The sequence below is a fragment of the Bufo bufo genome, chromosome 4, assembly GCF_905171765.1.
Source record: "Bufo bufo chromosome 4, aBufBuf1.1, whole genome shotgun sequence".
NCBI lineage: Eukaryota > Metazoa > Chordata > Amphibia > Anura > Bufonidae > Bufo > Bufo bufo.
Window position 1 is genome coordinate 387035132 of NC_053392.1, and position 12914 is coordinate 387048045.

Below are 12914 nucleotides of genomic sequence, written 5' to 3' on the forward strand. Positions count from 1 at the left end.
TATGGACCGGTTTATTTACACCGTGTCCTGTTTCAACCCCTCTGATGCACCCCTGGAGTAGAAACTCCCTAAAAGTGACCCCATTTTGGAAACTACGGGATAAGGTGGCATTTTTTTGGGGACTATTTTTAGGGTAAATATGATTTTTGGTTGCTCTATATTACATTTTTGTGAGGCAAGGTTACCAAAAATTTTAATTCTGAAATTTCATCTCCATTTGCCATTAACTGTTGAGGAACACCTAAAGGGTTAATACAGTTTGTATAATCAGTTTTGAATACCTTGAGGGGTGTAGTTTCTTAGATGGGGTCAGTTTTGGGGAGTTTTTACTCTAGAGTGCATCAGGGGGGCTTCAAAAGGGATAAGGTGTCAATAAAAAAGGCCATCAAAATCGGCCTTCCAGAAACCATGTCAGTCCTTTCCTTTTGCGGCCTCCCTTTTACTGATACAGCAGTTTACGACCACAAATGTGGTTTTTCTGTAAACTGCAGTATCAGGGTAATAAATATTAAGTTTTGTTTGGTTGTTAACCCTTGTTTTGTTACCGGAAAAAACTGATTGTGCCAAAAATAGCGGTTTTGGCACCGTTTTTTTTTTTTTTTTTAACCGTGTTAATCTGGGGGGTTAGGTAATGGGATATTTTTATAGAGGAGATTCTTACGGACGCGGCAATACCTAATAAGTCTACTTTTTTTTTACAATTATTTAGGTTTTTTACTATATTATCTTTTTTGATACAAATCTTTTTTTTGGGTATCTCTAAAGTCTAAGGGTCATTTTTTTAATTTTTTTTTTATCCAATTATCTCATGTGGGGGCTCATTTTTTGCGGGATGAGTGGACGGTTTTATTGGCACTATTTTGGGGGCTATATGACTTTTTTTTCGCTTGCTATTAAACTTTTTGTTATGTAAGGTGACAAAAAAATTATTTTTTTGCACTTATTTAATTTTTATTTTTTGACCATGTTAATCTGGGGGGTTGGGTAATGGGGTATTTTTATAGAGGAGATTCTTACGGACGCGTCAATACCTAATAAGTCTACTTTTTTTACAATTATTTAGGTTTTAGACTATATTATCTTTTTTGATACAAATTATTTTTTGGGTATCTCTAAAGTCTAAGGGTCATTTTTAAAAAAAAATTTTTATCCAATTATCTCATGTGGGGGCTCATTTTTTGCGGGATGAGCGGACGGTTTTATTGGCACCATTTTGGGGGCTATATGATTTTTTGATCGCTTGCTATTAAACTTTTTATTATGTAAGGTGACAAAAAAAAACTTTTTTTGCACCTTTTTTTTTTTTTTTTTCTTGACCGTGTTAATCTGGGGGGGTTGGTCATGGGGTAGTTTTATAGAGGAGATTATTACCGACGCGGCGATACCTAATATGTCTACTTTTAATAAATTATTTTAGTTTTTTTGGGTGTGTCAGGTCTGAGAACCATTTTTTTTTATCCGATGTCAGTGCTAAATTGGGATATAAATTTAGTACTCCATGGAAGTGTGATACTCCCTGAAGCAACCGTCAATGCAGAGGCCCGGATGATCGGGGCACGTATCGCACTGAGTAGTCGTGTCCTTCCGTATCCCCCTCCTGCGACACACTCTGCACTTTTTTTGGGTTCGTCCCTTCTTTCCAGTATGGGGGACCACACCTGGAAAGTGTTGGCCAGGGACGATACGGGCACCTACAGTTCCCGAGGTACTCCGGCCTGCTCTTTCCCGGTCCGAAAAGATCAGGGCCTTGAGGACTGCCTCATAGAACTGGAGGAATGTCCCTGTGCTGCCAGCGCTTCGGGATAGTACAAAAGAGTTGTACATGGCAACCTGCACCAAGTAGACCGCAACTTTTTTGTACCATGCCCGGGTTTTGCGCATGGCATTATATGGCTTGAGGACTTGATCAGAGAGATCAACTCCTCCCATATACCGATTGTAGGCGACGATACAATCGGGCTTGAGGACCGTTGCCGCGGTACCTCGCACAGGGACAGGGGTGATGCCGTTACCATGAATTGTGGACAGCATAAGGACATCCCTCTTGTCCTTATACCTGACCAGCAACAGGTTTCCAGTGGTAAGGGCACGGGTCTCACCCCTGGGGATAGGTACCTGGAGGGGGTGGGCAGGGAGGCCACGTTGATTTTTCCGCACGGTCCCACAAGCGGACGTGGATCTGGCGGCAAGGGACTGGAACAAGGGGATACTGGTATAAAAGTTATCCACGTAAAGGTGGTAACCCTTATCCAGCAGTGGGTACATAAGGTCCCACAAAAGTTTCCCGGTAACACCCAGAGTGGGGGGACATTCTGGGGGTTGAATCCGGGAATCTCGCCCCTCGTACACACGAAATTTGTAAGTGTACCCTGAGGTACTCTCACAAATTTTGTATAGCTTTACGCCATACCTCGCCCGCTTGGAGGGCACATACTGGCAGAAAATGAGTCTCCCCTTGAACGCAATGAGAGACTCATCAACCGCGACCTCCCTTCCAGGTACATAGGCCTCCATGAATTTGGCCCCAAGGTGATCGATGACCGGCCGTATCTTATACAGACGGTCATGGGCAGGATCACCTCGGGGGGGACATGCTGCATTATCGGAATAATGCAGACATTTCCGGATGGCCTCAAACCGGGAGCGTGTCATGGCTGTACTGTAAAGTGGGGCCTGGTATAGGACGTCCCCACTCCAGTACAGCCTGACACTGGGTTTTTTGACCAGGCCCATATGCAGCACGAGGCCCCAAAATGTCCTCATTTCGGCTGCACTGACCGGCGTCCAGCCACCGGGCCTGGCCAAAAAGGAGCCCGGGTGTTGAGCGACGAACTGTTGGGCGTACAGATTCGTCTGCTCCACCATCAGATTTACCAGTGGGTCACTGAAAAAATGACAAAAAAAGTCATATTCAGTGTAGCCCACTGTGGAAATCTGGATTCCTGATTGGCCTACAAAATCAGGAATCACAGGCTCGTATCGCTCTGGGCTACACCAGACAAGTTCACCGGCAGGGGGCTCCGGTGGATTTAACTGGTGGGCCGGGAAACCAGTACGAGCCCCAGAGTTGCTCGTACTAGTGTGGGCCACAGGGTCAGTAGCATGGCGGTCCCCTTTCTCCGCCTGGCGGCGTCTCCGCCGCCTTGGGGGCTCATCATCATCGCTAGATGATGAGGAGGATGCGGATGACAACAGGAATGTGGGGTCATCCTCATCCTCACTGGGACTCTCGGAGTCGGAGGCAAGCTTGGCGTATGCCTCCTCGGCCGAGAACGTCCGGCGGGCCATAGGGGAGTGTGTGTCTGCGTGTATATGTGCGTGTGTGTAACTCTTTATTTTGTGTGCGTGTGTGTGGGGGCACGGGTGTTCACGAACTCACCCTAAAACTAACATAAAAAAAATAAAATAAACTAACTAAAAAAAATGCAAAAAATGTGGGGAAAAAAAATCAAAACCGCTGATCAACCCAGACACCCTAACTTAGGGTGATGCAATAAAAGTTAGAAAAGTTCAAAAACTAACTTTCCCTTTTTTTTCCCTGCCTAAACCAAACTTTCCCTATGCTGTCCCTATGTACCTGATGGGGGGTGCTGGGGCACAGATCGGGTCCTGGGGGCACAGATCGGGTCCTGGGGGTGCTGGCAGACACACGTGCAGGCAGCTCCTCTCTCCTCCGGCTCCGGAACACAAAAGGAGGAAGAGAGGAGCGCCTGCCTCTTTTGAATTTGCTGCCGGACCGCCCACAGACCAATCAGGAAGCGATCCTGAGTGGTGATGTCACCATCACCACTCAGGATCGCTGGATGGTGATTGGTGGGGTGAAATCACACCACCATCACCATCCTGTTCCGGGTTATCGGGTCTTCAGAGACCCGAACAACCCGGAAACGCAGAAAACCGCAGGTCTGAATTGACCTGCGGTTTTCTGCGATCGCATACATGGGGGGGTCACCGGACCCCCCGGCGCATTTGCCCCAAGTGCCTGCTCAATGATTTGAGCAGGCACGGGGTTCCGATCACCGCCCGCCGCGCGGCCGTGATCGAAAATACACAGGGCGTACATGTACGCCCTGTGTCCTTAAGTACCAGGGCACAAGGGCGTACCTGTACGCCCTATGTCCTTAAGAGGTTAAATCATTTAAGTTTTTCTCAATCAGTCTAAAAAAAATTGTCTCAATACATATAAAAGTTATGGCAAAAGGACCATTATCATAATCACAATTCTATCTGCTCTAGGCAGGTTTAGTATTAACTATGTCGTAATTATAGCCCTAATCTTGGATATTAATGGCATCAAATTAAGTCATTCAAGTTCACTGAAATGTTAATTCTAAGGAATCAGACACGGTTAAAGGGTTTCTGTCACCAGATTTAACCCTATTAAGCTAGCTGACATTAGCGATGTGCTAATGTCAGCTAAACCTAACTAGTCTATTGCTACTTGTATCTATGCCCCCGTTATGCCAGGAATAACCTTTTTATAATATGCTAATTGGCCTCTAGGAGTAGGGGGGGGGGGGCGTTGTTCCTGCTCCTAGAGGCTCCGTTCTCCCACCTTTGTCGCCTCCCTCCAAGTCCTGATTGACAGGGCCAGGCAGCGCTCGCATCTGTCTGCCAGGCGCGGTGAGGAAGCTTGCAGCCTGCGAGCGTCTTTCTCTTGCTGCGCCTGTGCCGAATGCTGAACGGCGTGAGATTTCACCAGAGCACAGGGCTGGCAGACAGATGTGAGCGCTGCCTGGCCCTGTCAATCAGGACTTAGAGGGAGGCGACAAAGGTGGGAGAACGGAGCCTCTAGGAGCAGGAACAACGCCCCCCGCTCCTAAAGGCTAATTAGCATATTATATAAGTTAGATTTCTGGCATAACGGGGGCATAGATAAAAGTAGGAATAGGCTAGTTAGGTTTAGCTGACATTAGCACATCGCTAATGTCAGCTAGCTTAATAGGGTTAAATCTGGTGACAGAATCCCTTTAAGAAATTAAAACCATCCCAATCACCCAAATGTACTCCTTCGACTTGTATAATCATTGGTAGCGCATTCTCAGAATCACTTATAAAATACATAATGTCTGCATAAAGGGAAATCTTATCAGTACTGCCTTCAGTACGCTTAATTGTACAGTATACATCATCAATGGTTCTACAAATACAGATGTAGAAGAGTTAATAGTCACACTTGATGAGTTATCACATCCAGTTAACGCGTTATGACTTTGACACCCCTTTCTCACCATGCCCCTTTTTCAGGAAAGTAGCGAGTCCAGCAGTGCTATGGAAAAAGTCATAAACGTGCAATTTGTGACTTTTTAATGCCACAAAGGTGTTTAATGAATTTTTTCTCAGTGTTTCACAATGTCTAGTTAGTACATACATACGATTTGAATAAGCACCTTTTTTTTATCATTGAGTAACATCTGTATTGAGCAAAATATATCTCTTGATATTATTCCTTTCCCTTACCCTTCTTTAAGATAACAGTAATAATTGACTCTGGCATAGAATTCGGGAACCAGTCAATTCTGGTGGATTAATTAATGACATCCAAAAGACAAGGGAATATCACATCCTCAAATCTCCGTTAAAGCTCAAAGGGAATGTCATCAGAACCCAGGGAAGTAAAAGGTTTAACAGCAACCCTAAGATCTTCCAATGCAATCTGTTCATCAAATTGGCCTTAAATAGTTCTGGAAAGGAGATATCATTCAGTTATCGAACAATCTTGTTAATAGACACCCTGTCTGTTGAATTGTATAAGCAAGAGAATTTTTTTTAATTTTTTTTAAATTTAACCTTATCTCTTCCTGATCACAAAGACCTTTGCCATGCAACAAAAAGATCTTGTTGATATCATGATGAGGTTCCTGATTCTTCCTAACCCCAGTAAATAATTAGCCTGGCTTAGCTGACTTACAAAAGAATTTCTGACCAGCAAAAAAATTCCTGGTACTTCTCTAGTAAGAAGGCCAGATATTTCTGAATTTTATTCCCCATAGCTTGCCTGTTACCTTCAGTATCATTCTAAAAAAAAGCCTGATCCTTAAGTTGGAAATCCCTTTGGAGCCCTTACTCTCTCATACCAAATGTTTTCCAGAGTTGGAAGATATTTGTGCTAAATAATACTCCAAATGAAGACTTTAAGCACATCCCACACATAATGAACATTGGTTGAACCATAATTAACCTGCCAAAAGTGTCAGACTTAAACAGATCATGATTATTCATAATAGACAGCCAATGCAGATTCAGCCTCAGAGGAAGCGTTTCCCTTTGCTTAATTTGTCCAGTGAAACAGTCCTAATTGACAAATGCCAGATCAATCCCGTGACATAGATTTTCCAGAACTACTAAAACAAGAATATGTTTTCCTGTCGTGATTTCCGGTTCTCTAGACATCTACAAATCTAGTTTCACTACAAAATTTTGGTAATAGATTTGACCTATGGGAAGTCACAGCACATAACTCTCCAATTGGGCTATAAATTCACTGCACAATAAAAGTCCCTAATAATAATAATAATAATAATAATAATAATAGACAATGATTTTTTTGTTTCATGAACAAAAGTAAATGACCCAATATGTAAAAAGAATAAGGTGAAGGTATGCATACAAAGGTCAAAATACAAGTCAAACCTTCAAGTTTACCATATAGAAAGACATATCTTCCCTCCTTTTCAACAGATAGAGTTTGATACTTAAAGTCTATAAATTATGTATCAAAAGAGTTACACCTTTTGAATAATTAGAACAAAAAGAATAACTGTTATGTCCTGCCCATCTCTTATTAACTTCATTGCTTCTTTAGTGACATGAGTTTTCAACAAACAGATAATTGCAGGTAAATGTCTATTAATCCAATCAAATGCCGCATATCTCTTAATCCTATTCTCCAGGCCAAACACCTTAATCCCCCTCCCGCACAACAGGACATTCAGTAAACCACACACCAACCTCATTCCCCCAACCCCTTTGAATTGAACTGCAGCTTACAAAAACACACGAGGGACAGATTTGTAACCTAGAACCACTGCCCTCATTACACCCCCACAGCCAATGACAGTTATATGCAAGATATGCAACAACTGTGTTACAGTTCTCTAGCATTGAACCAGCTTAGTAATGCCTCAGAGAAATAAAAAATTAAAAGTACTGATCCATTATATATGACTTGCAGTATGGCAGAAAATATACATAAATAACAATTATTTGCCTGCTGCAAATGCTTTTTCACCATCACAAAATATGTCCTTGGAACATACAATTTTAGCCAACAAAACACAAGGCAAGTTCCTTGGAAAGATTTCCCCCCTGGCATACTATGTGTGCATTCTTTCACAAATAAAGGGAAAAAGGACCCTTTCCTAAAATTATCCAAGATCCACCTTTGCATACAAGGTAGCATATATGTTCCACTCCCTCTGGTAAACCTAGAATCTCAATATTGGAACGTCTAGAAGCTGTCTTCTAAGTTAGTGTACAAAATCTTATTTTTTGCCATCTTAGAATATTATTTATTTAGATGTTTTACCTCCTTTTGCATACTTCTTACTAGCATTTCGGTGTATTTAAGCGTGTTATGGATCATATTCAAATCAATTCTAATCATTGACATTAGGGGTGAGCGAATCGACTTCAGATGAAACATCCGAAGTCGATTTGCATAAGACTTTGTTTGAATACTGTACAGAGAGGGTGCTTCGTACAGTATTAGAATGTATTGACTGAGATGAGCCAAAGTTATTATTTTGCAAAGTTTCGCAAGACTTCGCGTTATAACTTCAAAAATTAATTACTACTGTTAAAAACCTTTTCCTGAACTCGGGTTCTGTTCCAAGTGGTACCTTGGAACCGAACCCGAGTTCGGGAAAAGGTTTTTAACAGTAGAAATTAATTTTTGAAGTTATTACCCGAAGTCTTGCGAGACTTCGCAAAGTAATAACTTCGGCTTATCTGAGCCAATACATTCTAATATTGTACGGAGCGCTCTCTCCGTACAGTATTCAAGCAAAGTTTAATGCGAATCGACTTCAGATGTTTTATCTCAAGTCGATTCGCTCATCCCTAATTAACACATCAGTTTGCATTGCTTCCATTTGTGTTGGGAGATCCTGTACAGCTTCATTTATTTAATTTTTTTATTTTGACAGTCATCAGATTTTGGTCAAGAACAGCAATGTTTTAGAAATTTTCGTGGGCTTGTTATCCTTCCATGCTCCATGGTTCATAGATTACATTTTTGAGTACATTCAATTAAAATTTACAGGATTTTATGTAATTTAATTTAATGATTTTATTATATGTAAAAAAAAAATGTTTTTTTAAAATACATTTTATAGTTTCATTTACTGTTTAAGTCAATTAATTAATCAGAAAACATGTTTTTCTATATACGATTAATAAAGATGAGCGAATTTCTGGTTAGAAAATTCGTTCACGCTTTGTTTACTGGTAAAAGGTGAATTGCGTTATGGATTCCGTTACCACGGACCATAACGCAATTATATGACGGAATGCATAACTGACTTTTCATCATAATAGAAGTCTATGGGCTGCATATCAGATCTGTTCTGTTTCCGTTATGCAGGAGAGGATTCTCCCTATTTGTATCTTCACAAAGTTTCATATGAGTCACATTAACTGCCTCTATGGTACATATGCTCTTACTGAGTGCTCACAAGGCATATTATTGTTAATATTTTACTAATTTCCCTATAGAATATCTATACCTTGAATAGCTTTTTGTATTAATTTTTACATATTACATACTATCTTTTGTTTTCTTCTTTTAAGTTGGTATAGATCATATGGCCAACAGGCATATTTTCTTTTGTTTTTTATTCTAAAATGTAAGTGAATCAGTTTCTACATAACATGCTTTAGCTGCTTCAGTTACATTTTTATTTATTATAAGATATTTGTGACACGAAAATTTCTTGAAATTTGATTTGGATTAAATTCAACATAAATGGTCTGGTTATTGAATTTAGGTATGAATAAATTCAGCGTCATCCAATTACCCTAAAAACTTAAAAATGACATTCTGGGGTCTCCTAGTACTGTATACAACCAATTTAAAGCCCTTTAAAAGAAATCTAAAGCCAAAATTTAAGCATAAAATAAAAGAACAAGCAATAAAATTTAACAATCTCCTTATGTGTCTTTGTTAATTGCTACCATTTCATCATACAGTCAGGTCCATTAATATTAGGACATCGACACAATTCTAACATTTTTGGCTCTATACACCACCACAATGGATTTGAAATGAAACAAACAAGATGTGCTTTAACTGCAGACTGTCAGCTTTAATTTGATGGCATTTACATCCAAATCAGGTGAACGGTGTAGGAATTACAACAGTTTGCATATGTGCCTCCCACTTGTTAAGGGACCAAAAGTAATGGAACAGAATAATAATCATAAATCAAACTTTCACTTTTTAATACTTGGTTGCAAATCCTTTGCAGTCAATTACAGCCTGAAGTCTGGAACACATAGACATCACTAGACGCTGGGTTTCATCCCTGGTGATGCTCTGCCAGGCCTCTACTGCAACTGTCTTTAGTTCTTGCTTGTTCTTGGGGCATTTTTCCTTCAGTTTTGTCTTCAGCAAATGAAAAGCATGCTCAATCGGATTCAAGTCAGGTGACTGACTTGGCCATTGCATAACATTCCACTACTTTCCCTTAAAAAACTCTTTGGTTGCTTTTGCAGTATGCTTTGGGTCATTGTCCATCTGCACTGTGAAGCGCCGTCCAATGAGTTCTGAATCATTTGGCTGAATATGAGCAGATAATATTGCCCGAAACACTTTAGAATTCATCCTGCTGCTTTTGTCAGCAATCACATCATCAATAAATACAAGAGAACCAGTTCCATTGGCAGCCATACATGCCCACGCCATGACACTACCACCACCATGCTTCACTGATGAGGTGGTATGCTTAGGATCATGAGCAGTTCCTTTCCTTTTCCATACTCTTCTCTTCCCATCACTCTGGTACAAGTTGATCTTGGTCTTATCTGTGCATAGGATGTTGTTCCAGAACTGTGAAGGCTTTTTTAGATGTCGTTTGGCAAACTATAATCTGGCCTTCCTGTTTTTGAGGCTCACCAATGGTTTACATCTTGTGGTGAACCCTCTGTATTCCCTCTGGTGAAGTCTTCTCTCGATTATTAACTTTCACACACATACACCTACCTCCTGGAGAGTGTTCTTGATCTGGCCAACTTTTGTGAAGGGTGTTTTCTTCACCAGGGAATGAATTCTTTGGTTATCCACCACAGTTGTTTTCTGTGGTCTTCCGCATCTTTTGATGTTGCTGAGCTCACCGGTGCATTCCTTCTTTTTAAGAATGTTCCAAACAGTTGTTTTGGCCACGCCTAATGTTTTTGCTATCTCTCTGATGGGTTTGTTTTGTTTTTTCAGCCTAATGATGGCTTGCGTCACTGATAGTGACAGCTCTTTGGATCTCATCTTGAGAGTTGACAGCAACAGATTCCAAATGCAAATAGCACACTTGAAATGAACTCTGGACCTTTTATATGCTCATTGTAATTGGGATAATGAGGGAATAACACACACCTGGCCATGGAACAGCTGAGAAGCCAATTGTCCCATTACTTTTGGTCCCTTAACAAGTGGGAGGCACATATGCAAACTGTTGTAATTCCTACACCGTTCACCTGATTTGGATGTAAATACCCTTAAATTAAAGCTGACAGTCTGCAGTTAAAGCACATCATGTTCGTTTAATTTCAAATCCACTGTGCTGGTGTATAGAGGCAAAAATGTTACAATTGTGTCGATGTCCCAATATTTAAGGACCTGACTGTATATCACAATTGCAGATCTTGAAAGATAAACTAGAAAAGCAGTTCATTGTTTTCTCAGGCTGCAGCTATGTCTACTATAAACTCCTTCTCCCCTCTCTTATGTTGGTGCATGTAAGGCAGGAAGTATAGGAGGAGAGGGCTGGGATAACTAAGTCTATATGGCAAATATGGCTATTTTGTAGGAAAGAATCTCCTAGTTAATAATAGTACAAATAGATTTGATTATCACCATGTGGTGCTGTAATAGATTACAGTATACTAAATCCACTAACATAAATCCCTCTGCTCATTCCTAAATAGTGCCACAGCTGGGAAACCTGGGTCACCGCTATAGTGGAGCTGTAATAGACTGCAGAATATTAAATCTACAAAGATAAATCATCCTTTCCACCTCAAATATAAAGAAATATAACCCAGACAAAGTTTATAGAAAATGCTTGTTCTGGTGGAAAGCTTCCCTATAAGTCACAAATCTATCAGATCTGACCCTCTAATGATAGTCATAATTACTCAAGTGTGTAAGGCTATATTACCATTACATTTGTGTCTTATGACATGTTGCCACATGATGTATGCATAACAATGGCATCCCCTGAAGATGCTAGAAAAATGGACTGTTGTCAGGCACAGCTGGAGATGAAGAGTCTAGATATGTGGCGTTTTTTTTTAAATAAAGGAAAGAACTACAACTACCTGCATGTCTAGACTGTATTATGGGTCATTAGTTGCCATTACATATATGGAGAGGCATATAATACTCCCAAACATTTCTAGGATATTATTATGGGCTACAAGTGGACATTATTGGAAGTGAGTTTAACCGCCTCCGGACCGCATATATGCGTCATCTCGCAAGACGCGAGATATCCTGTGAACGCGCACACACAGGCGAGCGCGTTCACAGGATCGGAAGGTAAGCGAGTGGATCTCCAGCCTGCCAGCGGCGATCGTTCGCTGGCAGGCTGGAGATGCGATTTTTTTAACCCCTAACAGGTATATTAGACGCTGTTTTGATAACAGCGTCTAATATACCTGCTACCTGGTCCTCTGGTGGTCCCTTTTGCTTGGATCGACCACCAGAGGACACAGGCAGCTCAGTAATAAGTAGCACCAACCACCACTACACTACACCCCCCCTGTCACTTATTAACCCCTTATTCACCCCTGATCACCCCATATAGACTCCCTGATCACCCCCCTGTCATTGATCACCCCCCTGTCATTGCTCACCCCCATGTAAGGCTCTATTCAGACGTCCGTATGTATACGATGGGGTGATGAATGACAGGGGGGTGATCACCCCATATAGACTCCCTGATCACCCCCCTGTCATTGATCACCCCCCTGTAAGGCTCCATTCAGACATTTTTTTTTGGCCCAAGTTAGCAGAATTTTTTTTATTTAATTTTTTCTTACAAAGTCTCATATTCTACTAACTTGTGTCAAAAAAGAAAATCCCACATGAACTCACCATACCCCTCACGGAATCCAAATGCGTAAATTTTTTTAGACATTTATATTCCAGACTTCTTCTCACGCTTTAGGGCCCCTAAAATGCCAGGGCAGTATAAATACCCCACATGTGACCCCATTTCGGAAAGAAGACACCCCAAGGTATTCCGTGAGGGGCATATTGAGTCCATGAAAGATTGAAATTTTTGTCCCAAGTTAGCGGAAAGGGAGACTTTGTGAGAAAAAAAAAAAAACAATTTCCGCTAACTTGTGCCAAAAAAAAAAAAATTCTATGAACTCGCCATGCCCCTCATTGAATACCTTGGGGTGTCTTCTTTCCAAAATGGGGTCACATGTGGGGTATTTATACTGCCCTGGCATTTTAGGGGCCCTAAAGCGTGAGAAGAAGTCTGGGATCCAAATGTCTAAAAATGCCCTCATAAAAGAAATTTGGGCCCCTTTGCGCATCTAGGCTGCAAAAAAGTGTCACACATGTGGTATCGCCGTACTCAGGAGAAGTTGGGCAATGTGTTTTGGGGTGTCATTTTACATATACCCCTGCTGGGTGAGATAAATATCTTGGTCAAATGCCAACTTTGTATAAAAAAATGGGAAAAGTTGTCTTT